The sequence below is a fragment of the Arvicanthis niloticus genome, chromosome 20 (genome assembly GCF_011762505.2).
Source record: "Arvicanthis niloticus isolate mArvNil1 chromosome 20, mArvNil1.pat.X, whole genome shotgun sequence".
In the NCBI taxonomy this organism is placed as follows: Eukaryota; Metazoa; Chordata; class Mammalia; order Rodentia; family Muridae; genus Arvicanthis; species Arvicanthis niloticus.
The window spans coordinates 50,635,275-50,651,646 of record NC_047677.1 but is presented as its reverse complement, the minus strand read 5'-3'; the positions used below and the strand labels follow the sequence as shown (position 1 = coordinate 50,651,646).

The 16,372-nt window shown below is 45.5% G+C and overlaps 1 protein-coding gene, 1 long non-coding RNA gene and 1 pseudogene across 2 annotated transcripts in view; all 3 read left to right on the top strand.

Moving 5' to 3' along the window:
* The window catches only part of LOC117724198 (H-2 class I histocompatibility antigen, L-D alpha chain-like), a 42,045-nt gene that overhangs the window by 7,364 nt on the left and 18,309 nt on the right, over positions 1–16,372 (top strand).
* On the top strand, positions 677–5,293 carry LOC117724661 (ran-specific GTPase-activating protein pseudogene; annotated as a pseudogene).
* LOC143435260 (uncharacterized) lies at positions 9,457–15,430 on the top strand. The gene is made up of 3 exons (XR_013105397.1): positions 9,457–9,640; positions 10,150–10,252; positions 15,190–15,430. It is a non-coding gene; the product is annotated as an uncharacterized LOC143435260 (long non-coding RNA).

Below are 16,372 nucleotides of genomic sequence, written 5' to 3'. Positions count from 1 at the left end.
CCAAGTGCTGGGATTAAAGGCATGTGCCACCACTGCCCGGCAGTGTGCCACTCCTGTGGGACATTTTACTGAGGTGGCCCATAGGCTGGAACAGGAAGGAAGGGCCTGCGGCCACTTTGACAGATTTAGTGTTAGGGACTACAATAAACCAGAATAAACCCTTTCTCCCTAAGTTGTGTCTTGTCAGATGTTAAGCCACAGTGATAGAAAAGGGAACTGTATTTGTTACTTTTCTGTTGCTGTGATAAAATATCATGTCCAAGTAAACTTATAGACAGTTTATCTGGGGATTAGGGTCCCAAAGAGTTAAGAGTCCATCAACATCATGACAGCAAACACCAGGCATGGCAGCAGGAACAGCTGAGAGCTCACACCTCCAACCATTGCCCCAGTGACATACTTCCTCCAGCAAGGCCACACCTCCTAAGCTTCCCCAAACAGCACCAACTGGGAAATAAGTATTCAAATGACCAAGAATATGGGGGTCATCTTATTCAAAGGACCACAGTAACTTACACAGACAGTGACACACACAAGCTCTCAGTGCAAATATGGGATCGTCCAGGTGTAGTGCCAGGGAAATATTAGCGATCCCCCAAAACTAGACAGGAGCCGATCTGATGTAATCACAGTAGGGCCTTTTTATTTGAGCTAGCTCAGGCCAGAGCACTGGGTCATGCAGGACAGTTTTGGTGATGAGGAGCTCCGAATATCTATCAGGGCAAGGCTTTATAGTAAGCAGCAAGTGAAGGGTGAGTGTGCAAGCATCTATCTAATTGGGAAGTTACTGTGGCTTTTAACATTATTGGCTGGTGCTGAAGTCATATTATAATGTTACTTTCTGCTTCCCTCTGCCCTGGTGACCATTAGTCAGGGGATTGGCTTGTAACCTGGGGGTGCAGGTTTGTTGTGGGAATAACCTGGAGAAACAGGTCTTGCTAGGATAATAACTAGGAGATGCTGTTCTTGTTAGGGGTTAGCCTAAAGACTGGAGCTAGGCTCGGGTTTTGTTAGAAGGTAACTTGGAAACTAATGGTGGGTGCCAGCCTGTTAGTTTGTCTGAGTTCAAGTTCTGTAAAATGGAGTCTGAATTTAAAAGGTTTGGCCTCTCACAGGTGGCAGCTGGCTGACACTGCCACAGGTGGGAACTGGGCAAGAAGGCTTGGTTCTCCAGAGTCATCTAAGGCAATATTAGTACCTATCTGTCAGGAAACGCCTTTTATAATGTCATGGTGGGAACCTCCTGTTTGTGCCAAGTCCAGGAATGAAGAAACTTTCTAAAGGAATCATTCAAACCCAGTGGTCTCCAAGAGGACCATGGAGATGGCTTAGAGGGTAAAGGTTCTGGCCACCAAGCTTGGCTTCCTGAGGTTGATCCATGGAAGCCACATGGTGAATGGAGAGACCTGACTCCTGCAAGTTACCCTCTGAGGTTCATATGAGAATCATGACATGCACATCCCTACACATAATTATTACATCAGTGCAATACAAATGAAAATGGAACTATGACAGTTTCATGTTGAAGAAAATGTAAACATGTGTATAAGAACACGTATGTCTAAGGACACGTAAATATAAGCTGTGTTCAGTTTGCCTCCAGACTTTCCAGTGGGCAAATTTTCCTGTGTCCAAAACCCACATTGTGATGAGAAGCCACCAGGCAGATTTAAGGGCAACCCATGCAAGGATAATCACAGGAACATTAAACTATTTTACATGCTATGTATTCATACTATTGCTTTATGTGTATTACGGTATGCAATGAGGTCACCATTGCGGTGGGTGTGTTGGGGGAAAGGAGTCAGATGACAACCTTGGGGGGGACAGTTCTCTCCTTCCATGTGGGTTCTGGGTGGTCAGACTTGGTGGCAAGCACCTCTACCTGAGTCACCTCACTATCCCGGACTGGGTGCCACCACCCTATTTTTGGAGGTATTGAGAAATCAAACCTGTGGCATGTGGTATACAAGAATTCTAGTCAGTGTGTCACATTCCCAATGTTTGAAAACCAGTCAGGAGAAAATGGCTTTCTGTTATTTCAAAGGATCATAATAAATAAAGATTAGGGATACAGATGGAATTACAGACTCTATGTTAAAAACAGACATGGGTGGCATACAAGAAGCACTTTGGCAATATAGCCGGATGATCTAGGAGAACCAGGCATGAAGTGGAAATTTCTGGTTTCTTTGGAGACTCGATGGTGTCGTGTGATGTTTTTCTGAAAACTCTCTTATGAAAGGATGTTTTTGCTGAAGCAGACACGTGGTGTTTTTCTGGAAGTGGCCTGGACAAGGGACATGTGATATTCTACTAGATCTTGAGAGATGTTCTTTTGGAGAACACATGACATTCAGAAAGAGTATAAATAAAACCCAACAGACAGCAGATGATGCTGTGTGGCATTGGTTCCACTTGCCATTCATTACTGGTCTTTGCTGGTCTTTGCTGGTCTTTGCTGGTCTTCACTGGTCTTTGCTTATGCTGGTCTTCACTGCCGATGCTGTGGCATTGGTCAGCCTTGCCTTCTTTGCTGATCGTTTGTCATGACTTTGTAGAGAGAAATGAACCAAAGAATATCTGTTGGTGTTTCAGTAGATTCTTCCTGCTTCTGCAGACTCAGGCTGATTGGTAGAACCTCAGAGTTTCTTCTAGATTGAACTGCCATTGCTGACTACTGTGAACTCAACTGCTGATATCCTGACAAAGCAGATTGAACTCACCCCAAAGAACTATTTCTAAACAGGTCCACACCCTCCTTTGCCCTGTTAACCTTTCTTTTCTACTACCTCTGGTGGGTGGTGAGCTAGAAGAGAGGTTAAAACATTTAAGTAAGCTTATTAAAGTAGGTTTTGGACAATATAAGCCTACACAGGGCATCTGGAACATTCCATGTGTGGGTTATGTTACCAATGCTGCATTGGTGCTGGGGGACATCAGGTGTTTGGGTAGACTGAGCACTGTGGGGACAGGTTGGGAAGCTCCTTCTCTTGAACTCTGTGACCCTGAGACACCCAGGGCTTCTCCTATTCAAACCTCTGCAGGGTAGTTAGGTGGCTCAGGCCTGAGTGAGGACCTGTGGCTGCAGAGAAAAGAATCACAGAGAGCCAAGCATAAAAATAAAGATGGTGTCACTTCCGAGTAAAATTATGGAGCTGGAGAGATTGTTCAGAGGTGAAGAATGCTTACTGCTGTTCCAGAGGACCTGGGTTCAGTTCCCAGCTCTCATCCACTTGTAACTGCAATCTTAGAGGGGATAGGGCGCCCTCTTCTGACCCCCTGGGGGACTCCATGCACGTGGCACACAGACATACATTCAGGTAAAATACCCATATACATAAAAATATTTTTTAAAAGAATGAAAAAGAAATGTAGAGAAATAAGATTTCTGTAAAGAAAGAGATTGGGGGTAATTACAGCATGTAGTAACACCTCCAACTCCTAGTGCAGGACTCTAGGGTCCCCCACACTAGACAAACACATGGTCTTAGGGATTTCACAAGGAAGGGAGAAATTGACACAACTACCCCTACAGAGTGGCCCCTGATGCTACTGGTCTATGATGTGTGTGTTCATTCATTTATGCTTTTTGTGTTGTTATGTCTTCTTGTAGTTCAGGTTGACCTTGAATTCTCTTTTTTTTATTAACATGAATTTATTTATTATGTACACAGTGTTCTGCCTGCATATGTGCCTGTCCGCCAGAAGAGGGCGCCAGATGTCATTATATATGGTTGTGGGCCACTGCTTGATTTCTGAGAATTCAACTCAGGACCTGTGGAAGAGCAGTTAATGCTCTCAATCTCTGAGTCATCTCTCCAGTCCCGACCTTGAATTCTTGATCCAACTGCCTCACCTCAGCATGCCAAGTGTCGGTCGGGATCACACGTGCTGTGTGTGTGTGTGTGTGTGTGTGTGTGTGTGTGTGTGTGTGTCTGAGTGTGGTGCTGAGTAACAATCTGGGGGAGGAGCCAGAGGTGTAATCTCACTCAGAAGTTGTGTTTCAGACCGAAGATCATAAGGACCCGTGAAAACCGCAAAACATAAGGTTTGGGGCTGAAGGGAAAATCCCTGGCTGCTTCAGTATTAAGAGGCAGAGGCGATGACAACTCCCTGCCTTCCTGAGCATTCAAGGCTCACAGCTGCTTAGGTGATCAGGACCTGGACCGGCTCCTACTCCTGTGTCCTGCTGCCCCTGGCGGCCATTACCGGCATTGCAGCTCCCAAGGGTCCTGGAGACAGACTAGGTTATGTCAAATGTCCCTCCAGACTGCAGACTAAAGAGTCCAGGAACTAACTGGACTTCTTCGAGTTGACTTCTCCAGCCCCCGAAGCTGTCCAGGTCACACTGAAGAAGGGCCACACTAAGGATATCCAGATATCCCCTGCACAGCCCCCACATCAGAGCATTAGTTTCTTTTTCTTTTGTGGTTGCTGTTGCCTGGGATTTATCCCAGAGCTTCCTACCTGTAGACCGTGTCTTAACTACACACCAGCTGAGTTTAAAGTGACCCATCTTAAAAAAAGGCTCCCGAGTTTCTTTGGGAATACCTTTAATCCCAGCCCTCAATAAAAACGTGGGTGCTAGGATCAGGAACAGAGGGAAAAGCAGACAGGAGGGAAGACTCTCGGCCAGGCCCACAGTTATTCAAGCGCTGTCGCCTCCCCACCCCCACCCCCACGGCCACCAAAGACAGTCACGAGAACCGTGATGATACTTCCACAAGAATGCAGATGAGTCCAGCCACGACCCCAGTTCGAGCCAATAGTTTCTCTTCCTGAGCAAAAAATTAAAACGCTGGGTGAAGATGAAGAGGAACTTTTTAAGACAGAGTGCAAAGCTCTTCCGGTTTGCTTCAGAGAATAACCTCCCAGAATGGAAGGAGCGAGGCACTGGAGATGTCAAGCTTCTAAAGCATAAGAAGAAAGGGACCATCCGCCTTCTCATAAGGAGGGACAAAACCTTGAAGACATGCGCCAACCACTCTGTCACACCGATGATGGAGCTGAAGCCCAATGCTGGCAGTGACCGCGCCTGGGTCTGGAATACCCAGGCCGACTTTGCTGATGAGTGTCCCAAGCCTGAGCGCTGGCCATCCGCTTCCTAAACGCTGAGAATGTACAAAAGTTCAAAACAAAGTTTGAAGAACTCAGGGAATAAATTGAAGAGAGAGAAAAGAAAGGACCAGGCAAAAATGATAATGCTGAAAAGGTGGCTGAGAAGCTGGAAGCCCTTTCTGTGAGGGAGGCCAGAGACAACGCTGAAGAGAAGTCTGAAGAGAAGCAATGAATCACTCTGGTTTGTTTTGTTGTTGTTGTTGGTTTTTTTCCCTTTTCTTTTTAAAAATTTGCCCTACCCTGTAAAGTTTGTTTTTATTCTGTTTTGGGTTTTTTGTTTTGTTTGGTTTTCTATTTTGTTGTTTTGTTTTTGTTTTTTTTCTTTTTGAGATAGAGTTTCTCTGTGTAGCCCTGGCTGTCCTGGAACTTACTCTGTAGACCAGGCTGGCCTTGAACTCAGAAATCTGCCTGGGATTAAAGGCGTGCACCACCACTGCCCAGTTCTGGTTTTTTTGGTTTGGTTTGGTTTTTAGATTTATTTATTTTATGTATGTGAGTACACTTTCGCTGTCTTCAGGCACACCAGAAGAGGGCATCAGATCCCATTACAGATGGTTGTGAGCTACCGTGTAGTTGCTGGGAATTGAACTCAGGACCTCTGGAAGAGCGGTCAGTGCTGAGCCATCTCTCCAGCCTTTTGTTTTGTTTTTACAAGGGACTTTATAAAAAACTGAATTCCAACCTCCAGGTTGTTTTTGTTTATTTGTTTTAACTTTTTTTTTTCTTCCAAGTTTTGACACCATTGAACATGACTTCAGAAATCTGTTCCCCAGTCATGAAAATGTACTGTGCTGTGGGTAGGGGGTGGGGTGGGGGCACATCCTCATAGAAGCAGGAGGAAGGGGGATAGGATAGAGGCTTCCAGGGCAGGGGGGAAATGGGGTAAGGGGATAACATGAATTGTAAATAAAATATCCAGTTTAAAAAAAAATAAAGATAAATAAAAAAGAAAAGAAAATGTACTGTGCTAACTTTCTTTTCCATAGTGGAAACACTTACTTATAGTCACCAAAAATAGTGAATAAAAAATGTCTTTGAGCCGGGCGGTGGTGGCGCACACCTTTAGTCCCAGCACTTGGGAGGCAGAGGCAGGTGGATTTCTGAGTTCGAGGCCAGCCTGGTCTACAGAGTGAGTTCCAGGACAGCCAGGGCTACACGGAGAAACCCTCAAAAAACAAAAAAAGAAGAAAAAGTGCAGGACAGTCAAGACTACATAAAATCCAGAAATAGAAAACAAAGACAAAAAGCAAACAAACGAAGACAGAGGCAGAGAAAAGCGCTTTCTAAATAGGACTCTAGTCACCTACGAAAGAAGCCACCAGTCAACAAAGGACCTCGAAGAATTTAAAGACTTCTGGGCAGTTATCAGAGTGAAGGGGGCCGGGCTAAAGAATAAAAGAAAATCTGCCAGCTCTACACGCGACACAGCTTAATATACAGAATATACATGAACTCAAAAACTAAACACCAAGAAGACAACCCAATCAAACAGTGGGCCGTGGCACTGAACAGAAATCTCTCAAAAGAGGAATTACCCACTCAGGAGGTAGAGGCAAGCAGATCTCTGTGAGTTCGAAGCCAGCCTGGTGTACATTGTATAGCAAGCTCCAGGATAACCAGATTTACTGAGGTTGTCTTTAAAAGGCTATTTCCCGAGCCAGAGGTTTTTAAAATGGTACCCAGTTCCGAGGCTCAGCTATCTCCCTGTTGAGCTGTCAGGCAGAGAGGCCCCAACAACAACACAGGAAATTTCCACTGTTCTTGGTTGCCCAAAAGAACCAGATACCATGACCAGATGCTGACAACACTACCGTGCTAGGGGCCTTCTGGTTGGCCTTGTACTGTTGCTACTGTCAGGGATAGGCTGTAACCTGAGGGGCTCCAGGACTCCTCGCACCCTCAGATGTAGTGGCATAGTTTGAGGGGTATGAGAAAATTACAGGGTTATCAGAAGATGGTAGAGTAACGCTGAAAATGTGGTCATTGGCTTCAAAGATGTCCAGGTTTACCCAAGTACCTTCGACATTTTCTACCTGTGGTGTGCTGAAGCCTAGACGACACTAGGGGGCGCGCTGAGCTCGCGGAAGCCACCCAGACTCCTTCCAGGTGAGACGCCTTAAAGGTTAGTCATACTGTCCTTTGAGAGACTGAATTTATCATGAAAATTATGCTTTAAAAAAGTTTTTTTATTATTATTACTTTGTGGTTGTGGATGTTTTGCCTTCACAGATGCGTCTGGTGCCTCTGGGAAGCCAGAAGAGAGAACCGGATCCCTAGAACAGGAGTGAACAGGCATGTGGGGACTGAGACTCAGACCCTCTGGGAGAGCATCAAGTGCTCTAACCGTTAACCCTTCTCTCCAGCCCATGTGTTTTCTTTTGTGTGTGTGTGTGTTTTCTTTTATCTTGCAGAGGAAAGGGTTCTGAGAAAGGATCTTACCTGTAGCCCGATTCATTATATTATTAAGGCTCTTTTCAAACCCAAGGTGATCCTCCAACCTTAGCTTCCCAAATACTGATATGGTTCCTGGGAGTCTCCACATTCGGCTCTATTTGGCCATTTAACCCATATGTGAAGAGAGATGGATTAGAATTAAAAAAAAAAAAAAAAAAAAAAAAAAAAAAAAAAAAAAGCCCTATTAAAATGGAAGGAGACATCTTTACTTGAGAATTGCTAATATTCCCAATCTGATTTCCTTCCTTCCTTCTTCTTCTTCTTCCTCTCTCTCTCTCTCTCTCTCTCTCTCTCTCTCTCTCTCTCTCTCTCTCTCTCAGACTTGTTTATCTTTGTTTGTTATCTGGTTCGGTGTTTTGCTTGCACATATGTCTGTGTGAGGATGTCAGATACCCTGGAACTAGACAGTTGTGAATTGCCAAGTGGGTACTGGTAATTTAATCTGGGTCCTCAGGAAGAACAGGCAGTGAACCAACTATTCATCCCTCTGGTTTCTTTTATTAATGATTAAAATTTTTAATTGTGCTGGATATGGTGGCATACATACACCTTTAAATCTCAGCACTTGGGAGGCTGAGGCAGGTAGATCTCTGGGAGTTCAAGACTAGCCTGGTCTACATAGTGAATTTCAGGATAGCTAGAGCTACATAGGAAGACCTTGTCAAAACCAAACAATAACTTCTTCTTCTTCTTTTTTTTTTTTTTTTTTTAAATTCTGTGTGTGTGTTGTAATCCAGGCTGGCCTCAAAGTTTCATGTCTTCCAGCCCCCAGTGCTGGGACACAGACCTAAGCCCAGCACAACGCTCAGCTTTTTAACTGTGTTGTTTAACTTTAATGGATGAAGCAAGAACATTGTTTTTAGCATGTTTTTTATGTTTTGTTTTGTGTTCCTGCATCTCGGTGCTGGGGGTTGGCCCCAAAGCCTGGCCTGTCATGAACTACATCCCATTTTTTTTTTTTTTTTTAATTTTTGTTCTGTTTGGTTTGTCTTCTGGGGGCTTTAAAAATGAACAAATAAGCCGGGCCATGGTGGCGCAGGCCTTTAATCCCAGCACTTGGGAGGCAGAGGCAGGCGGATTTCTGAGTTCGAGGCCAGCCTGGTCTACAGAGTGAGTTCCAGGACAGCCAGGGCTACACAGAGAAACCCTGTCTTGAAAAACCAAAAAAAAAAAAAAAAAAAAAAAAGTTGACAAATAAAAAGTCTCTCTCTCTGACACACATCACACACACACCACAACACACAGAGAGAGAACATTTTATTTTGGAGGTAAAGCCTGACCATGCACCAGGCTGACCACTAATGGTCCCCCCCACCTCTGTTTCTAGAGTGCTGTGATTTCAGACCTGCCTCCACACCTGGCTTCCATCACCTCCCTCCAATTCTGTCCCTTTTTCAGTGTGGAACTACTTCCCAACATGTGATCAGTAAATACACAGAAGCCTAGCAAGACAAATAAAGGGGGTGAAAGGTCCGGGACTCCCCAGAAAGGGGTCCACTTAAGTCACAGGATAGCGCGCACCCAAAGGACACACGAGAGACCATCTTGCTGTAAAGCACATGAGGTGGTTTATTAAATCAGAGCTCTGGGCCAGCCCATATCCCCATATCTCACATAGGGGATAGAGGGACTGACCTCGTGGCTCAGGGGCATAGCGCTTATATATGGGCGGGGTAGGGAAAAATCGAACTTTCGCGCGGGTGCACAGGATTGGTTGTTTTACCTTTTTTGAACACTAGTAGGCCGTACCATGGGGCAGGGTGTAGTTCTTCCCTTGGCCAGTCAGTTCCTGGGATGTTCTTAACAGGCCTTTGTACTGTAACTCCCCCCTCCTCTGTAACTAATTAGATGGACCCAAACCTGCTGGCAGGTGCTTTTCTGCCCAAGGTCTAAGGCGAAAATTTATACATATTTCATAAGATGGCCTTTATAATTTTTCACTCTACAGGGGCAGCCACTGAGAGGCAGGGAACCACGAAGAAGTCTGATAAGGAGCCTGTGACCTTGAGAAGGACCGCCCACAGGAACTTGGCCTGAAGCCAGAACCAGAACAAAGTGGACTCAGGTGAGACGGGAGACCGGTGCCCTGAGGTGACTGGGCGAGGGGAGCAGGGCTGGGCTCTGGTATTCTTCTTAATCTCAGGGACCTAGACAAGGGAATTCTTATTGAATTATCACCTTCAGCCTTCCGGGAAATCTCCTGAAACTGGTTTTAAAATCTAAAAAATTAAACTCCCCCAGCAGTTCTAGAAACTTATGAAAAACTGACATTCTCTGGCCCAGTTTTTAACTTCCAGTTTCGTTTTTTTTTGTTTTTGTTTGTTGTTCTGTTCCCCCCCCCCCCCCCCGGTTTTAAAAGTGGACAACTCAAACTGGTAAAAGTCTCTCTCTTCCTCTTTCCTTTTCTCTGTCTCTGACAAACGAGAGAGCATGCGCGCGCACTCACACACACATTCTGCTTTGAAGGTAAAGCCTGACTTCCCCAGGCTAGCCACAAATTCATGGTCTTAATTCATGGCCTTAAGACTTGGGCTACCATTTCTGATAATATATGATTTTTTTTTTTTTTTTCAGGAGGTTTCCAGGGTTGACGCTGGGCTGAATCCCTGCTGGGCCTCTCACTTCAGAGACAGCCAAGAAGAAAAGGTGCCGGAGAAGGACCAACCAAGCCGCTGATGTGAGCAGCACACCCCACCCCCAACAGTAGCGAGGACTGTGGCCACAGGAATGGGGAGGTGTTTCTTTGAAGGAACTGGTTTGGCTCAGAGGCCTGGAGGGAAGGGGTTAAAGGCAACCCCACTCATCAGAAGTGGGTGGGGTGGGAGGCTTTGATGGGGCCACAGGCGCGAAACCCACCAAGGCACTCAGAAGTAGGAAATGTACAATGCTTAGTGCCAGGAGAACATCACTGGGCCAGACCCTGCATCACCAAAACTAAGAAAGTGACAAACTGAATGAAAAGTGGAGCCCAGGTACTAAGATTCTAGCTGCAGCTGGTACCCGGCCCTGCCATTCCTTCCTCTGGAGCAATACAGCCCTGTGCCTTGGGTCCACTCTCTTTGTCAGTCGCGCCTAGCCTCTCCCGTCTCCCCAGTCCATCCCCAAGTGCACAAAATGAAGACATACGAAGGATTCTGGGGATTTTTTTTTCCTTCTCAAAACAGATCTGTGTAGCCTTGGTTGTCCTGGAACTCACTTTGTAGACCTGGCTGGCCTCGAACTCAGAGATCTGCCTTCCTCTGCCTCCCAAGTGCTGGGATTAGACTATGTCTTGATTCTGAGAATTCTTTTTTTTTTTTTCAAGACAGGGTTTTCTCTGTGTAGCCTTGGCTGTCCTGGAACTCACTCTGTAGACCAGGCTGGCCTCGAACTCAGAAATCCGCCTGCCTCTGCCTCCCAAGTGCTGGGATTAAAGGCGTGCGCCACCACTGCCCGGCACCCCGGATTCTGGGAATCTTGAGCCTGACTCTCCTGTAGGGATTTGATTTCCAAGGCAAGGTCCCCTTTTGTTCTGCACTACAATGATACAATTGCTAAAAAGTAGAATAAAATAAATTTTAAAATCAGTAATTTGTATTTTTCAGCGAGTTTTTTTTTTTTTTCTTTATCTATTTTTGGTGCAGGGGCTTGAACCCAGGACCATACACACTCCAGGCAAGTTCCAGGTTGCTCTTAGAACTACATCCAAAGCCCTTGAGGGCTGGATGGTCTGGAGAGATAGCTGCAAGGCTGACAACATTTGCTGCTCTTGCAGTGAACCTAAGTTCATTTCCCAGCATGCACATGGAAAGCTCACAACCAGCAGTAACTTCAGTTCCAGGGGATCAAGCGCCCTCTTCAGGCAGGCACCTCCATGCATGTGGTACCAATACATACATACATACACACACACACTCAGGCTCACACACGTTCACATAAAATAAATTTTAAAAAATTATTTTAAATTCCCAACATTTCAGAGGCGGAGGGAGGCTGATTTCTCCAATTTTTTTTTCCCATCATCTTGAGGGACGGGCAAGATCTTTGTGAAAAAATGGAAAGTTCTAGTCCTCAAGCACTGGCCAGGAGGCTGAGTTGTAGCTCACAACCCCCATGAAGTTTCCTCCAGGCCAAATTCTCAGCTCCTGGCTGCCAAGCCCATGACCTTCACCTTGGACCCGAGGGCTACTTCCAGCCTCTTCCAGGGTGTGCTAGTGAAGCCACAGTTGAACTGGTCACCTGCCTGAACCAGAGATAAGGTGCTTCAACCCTGCCCCAAAGCTTTATTTACAAGCTCAGATGGCCGGCCTAACACCTATGCCTGACAAGTAGCAAGGAAAAAGACCCTTCTGGAAGTGAGGAGGTAATAAAAGAACCTGTGGCCTTACACCATCCATAAAAATACTCTCTGAGCCTGAGCCAGCAATCAAACAAGATACCTATCCTTATTTCTTTCTCAAAATACAGTATTCGTCTTTTTTTAAATTGGATTTTTAAAAAAAGATTAATTTGTTTATTTTATGCATAACAGTGCACCACCATTGCTGTCCTTCAAACACACCAGAAGAAAGCACCAGACCCCATTACAGATGATTGTGATCCACGGTGTGGTTGCTGGGAATTGAACTTAGGACCTCTGGAAGAGCAGTCAGTGCTCTTAACCACTGAGCCATCTCTCCAGCCCCCTGGATATTTTATTTATTTACATTTCAGATGTTATCCCCCGTCCCCATCCCCCCACCCCCCCATATTCTTCTTTTTTAAGACTTATTTTTAGCCGGGCAGTGGTGGTGCTCGCCTTTAATCGCTGTACTTGGGAGGCAGAGGCAGGCAGATTTCTGAGTTCAAGGCCAGCCTGGGCTACAGAGCAAGTTCCAGGACAGCCAGGGCTACACAGAGAAACCCTGTCTTGAAAGAAAAAAACAAAAAGATTTATTTTTAACTATTTGTAGGTGTGTGTTTCCATGTGAGGATGTACACCTGAGTTAGGTGGCCCCTGGAACCAGAGGCATCTGATACCCTAGATTTGAAGTTAGAGGTGGTGTGAGCCACTGTGGGATGTAGGAAGAACTCTGGTCCCAGAAAGTGCCCTTGGCCACTGAGTCATCTCTATAGTATCTTGTTTTCTTTTTTGAGACTCATGTGCCTCAGGCTGACTTGCTACCCACTGTGATGGTTAATTGTGATTGTCTCTAGGCATCCTGATACACCTCTGTCTTTAAATTCAGCACACTGGGAAGCAGAGGTAGGTGGATCTATGTGAGTCTGAGTATAACCTGATCTACATTTTCAAGTTATAAAAAAGAAAGGTGTCAACCTGACAGGATCTAGTATCACTGGGAAAAGAACCTCTGTGCCTGCCAGCTAAGTAAGGGTAACCTTGATTAGTCCTCCGGGCATAGCTGTGAGAGATTATCTAGGTTAAGTTAATTATACTAAAAACATGGGAAGAGTCACCGAAGTTATGGCAGCAGTAGTCCTGTGACCTGGGATCCCGGGCTGACAAGCGGAAAACAAGGGAGATGGCTCACTGCTAAGAAAGGTTTCTGTGAACACAAGAAGAGTCATGTTTGATTTCCCAGCGACCACATAAAAGTTGGGCACAACTGTATCTGCTTGTCACCCCAACACTGAGGGCACAGACAGGCAGATCTTGGGAGCCTAGCCCAAAAAAAGGGGAGCTTCAGCTTTAGTTGAGAGACCTTGTCTCAAAGTATACCGTGTTGGGCTTTTCTGGGTTCACCATGCTCTCTGTTCCCACTCCCAGACTTCCTTGCCTGGGGAAGCTGTACTTTGCTGCTGAGGTCCTTAAGGCCTGTACCAGGTACAGGAGAGATAGATGCACCAGGTGTCTGGCATTCAATCTGACTCAGCTCTTGGCAGAAGTTAAGCCAGGGGCTGCTGGACACCGTGTGTGTAGTGTCCACTGTCCCTACTTCTTACTGTTCTGCTGAGTCCCAACCCAGGCTGCACCAGACCCAGCTTTACGGGATAGGCCTGCGCTCTAGGAAACCTAAGGCTGGGTGCACCACAGTTGCTACCATTGGTCCCCATTCACAAGGCGCTAATGACTTAAGGACTCAAATGTGCTCCATTGTGTTGAAACCTTGCCTTTCTGGGGAACAATAGCCTTCCCTGTTCTGCAACCTTTATACAGCCCTGTGGACCCTCCTGAAGCCCAGGTGAGACAGGGTCCTCCAGAGGCTGGTCACCTCTCAGGTCGATTGATTGCCCAATCATCTTCTCTTATTTTGTTTTGTTTGTTCGAGAGGGTCTTGCTGTGTAGTCCTGGCTGGCTTGGAGCCCACTATGTACAGCAGGCTGGTCTAGACTCTACTACAATCCTCCTGCCTCTGCCTTCTGAATGCTACAGTTACAGTGAATTCCACCACACCTGGTGTGATGGTTTGTGGTTTAAGTAGGGTCTGGGTATCTGGCCACACTGACCTGGAACCCAGAATCCTCCTGCCTCAACCTCTGAAGTGATGGAACCACTGGTGTGAGCAATCTTACCTGCCCTCTAATACCTTTGACTCTTGAATTTATCCCCTCCCAACAGTTCAGTTTGGAAAGGGAAACAACGAAATAAGTTTTCTATGAGACTGACTTTCTAATATATGCTTCCTACTTGATTTAAGGGGCAAGAAGATGAATGAGTCCTGATCTTGGAGGCTATCTCCTCTTGGAGAACTGTTGTGCAGATCCATAAAATGTAGAAGCTAAGGCAGCAGACTTTATAGCAGCCTGGGATTCCCTCCCCAAGTGGGGAGGGAATTAATTCTGCCTTGGAAGCAGACAACCTTGATTGAGAAAGGTGGGGCCACTGGAGGGCTCTCCAGGCAACAAGAAGCCAGAAAGTGGGGCTCTGCAACACAACAGAGGCAGGAGTAGACAGGAACAGGAGAGGCTCTTCTAAGATACTTTGTAACATTTACTAAGGAGCAAAGCTCTCCTAGAAGGTTTAATTTCTGGGCTACTGACAAACAAAAGGAGTTCAGAAATACTTCAGGGAAGTGGTAATGACATATGCCTTTAATTCCTGCACTCAGAAGGCTGAGACAGGTGGATCTCTGTGAGTTTGTAGGCCAACCTGGTCTACAGAGTGAGTTCCAGGACAGCCAGAGGCACACAGAGAAACTCTGTCTCAAAAAAAAAAAAAAAAATTTTTTTTGCTTTGTTTTGTAAATTTTTTTAGATCCATTAATTTTATGTATGTGAGGGTTTTGTATGTGTGTTTTGGTTGGTTGGTTTGTTTTGATTTTGCCTGCTTGTATGTGTGTGTCCCTTGTGTGTACCCAGTGCCCAAGGAGTTCAGAAGAAAGCAACAGACCCCTGGAACTGAACTTACAGATGGTTCTGAGCTACCGTGTGGGTGCTGGGAACTGAACCTGAGTCCTCTGCAAGATACTGTTATAAGATGCTGAGCCATCTTTCCAGCCCCTGGCTTAGAAGTTTTCCCAGAAATTCACACTACTAGCATTGGATTCGAGATGTCTATCTATCTGAGTTTTTTTGTTGTTGTTTTTTGTTTTTTGTTTTGTTTTTTTTTTTTTTTTTTTTTTTTTTTTTGTAAATCCTAGGCAGGTGCCTCAGCTTCCTACAGGAGCCAAGCCTAGATACTGACTTTTATTACAGGAAGTGGGACAGTCCACTGAAGGATTGCTGTTGGAAAGCACAAGGAGATGAGTTCAGGAAAGGTCCCCTGTGTGCAGGAGAGAAGAGGGGAGCCTCAAGAGAAAGAAGGATAAAGAAGACCAGTGAAGGGGGTGAGAGGTTAGCCTGTCATGCCCTGCAACTTTTGCAGTGTGAGCCAGGAGGAGCCCTGAAGAAGCCACCAGAAGAACCCTCTGGTCACTGCAGACACTGGAGCCACCAAGGGAGGCTGCCTCTACAGTACTGGGATTAAAGGCATGTGCCACAAACAGCCTGACTTTTAAATTATTAAAAATAATTTAAAATTTTTATAATTATTAAAATTATTTTATGTGTACAGTGTTTTGCCTTCATGTGTCTATGGACCCATATCTGGCTCCACAGAGGCTGGAAGAGGGTGTTGGAGTCCATGGAATTGTAGTTATGAACCTTTATAACTCTAGTCCTCTGCAAGAACAGCCAGTACCATCTCTCTAACCCCCAATAAAAACAAAGTATTTGTTTATTTTATGAAACCCTTAAGTAGCAGAATATCATACTCCATACTCGAAGGGCTGGAGAGAGGGCTCATCTGTTACCTCACCTCTGCTGGCCTCAAAGGGCACAAGACATATATGGTGCACATACAGGCCTATGCACATAGAGTAAGACAAGTAAATGTTTAAAAAAAAAAAAAAGTTAACAGGTCTCATAGGTCCCTGAACTGGAACTGACCTGAATGTTCACCCCAGAGAACTACCAGAAACCAACAGTCCAGCCATGGAATCACAACCACCATGGGACCCCAGGGGTGCAGTAATGGCACACATACATCCTTAGTGGTAACTAACAGCTCTCTCGGACTTAACCACTCAACAAGAAGGAAATCATGCCTGATGCTGGTAACCTAGCCTTCACCCAGGGCTCTTGAAGTCATGGATCTTGGAGGAGAATTTATAACCACTATGTGTTCTTAAACCAGCATGGCCCCTAACTACCTTTTAAATACTTGTTTTCTACTCACAGATAACCGTAGTTCTTATCCCTCACCAAGGAAACTTCTCTTTGCAATAGGCAGATTACAAAAAACCACTTCCAATCAAAATGCTGAGTTGTGGAGTCCAGCCCTAATGGATACAACTATAAAGCAACTCCCATACCTAAGGTTCAGGGAATGTTGAGAGAG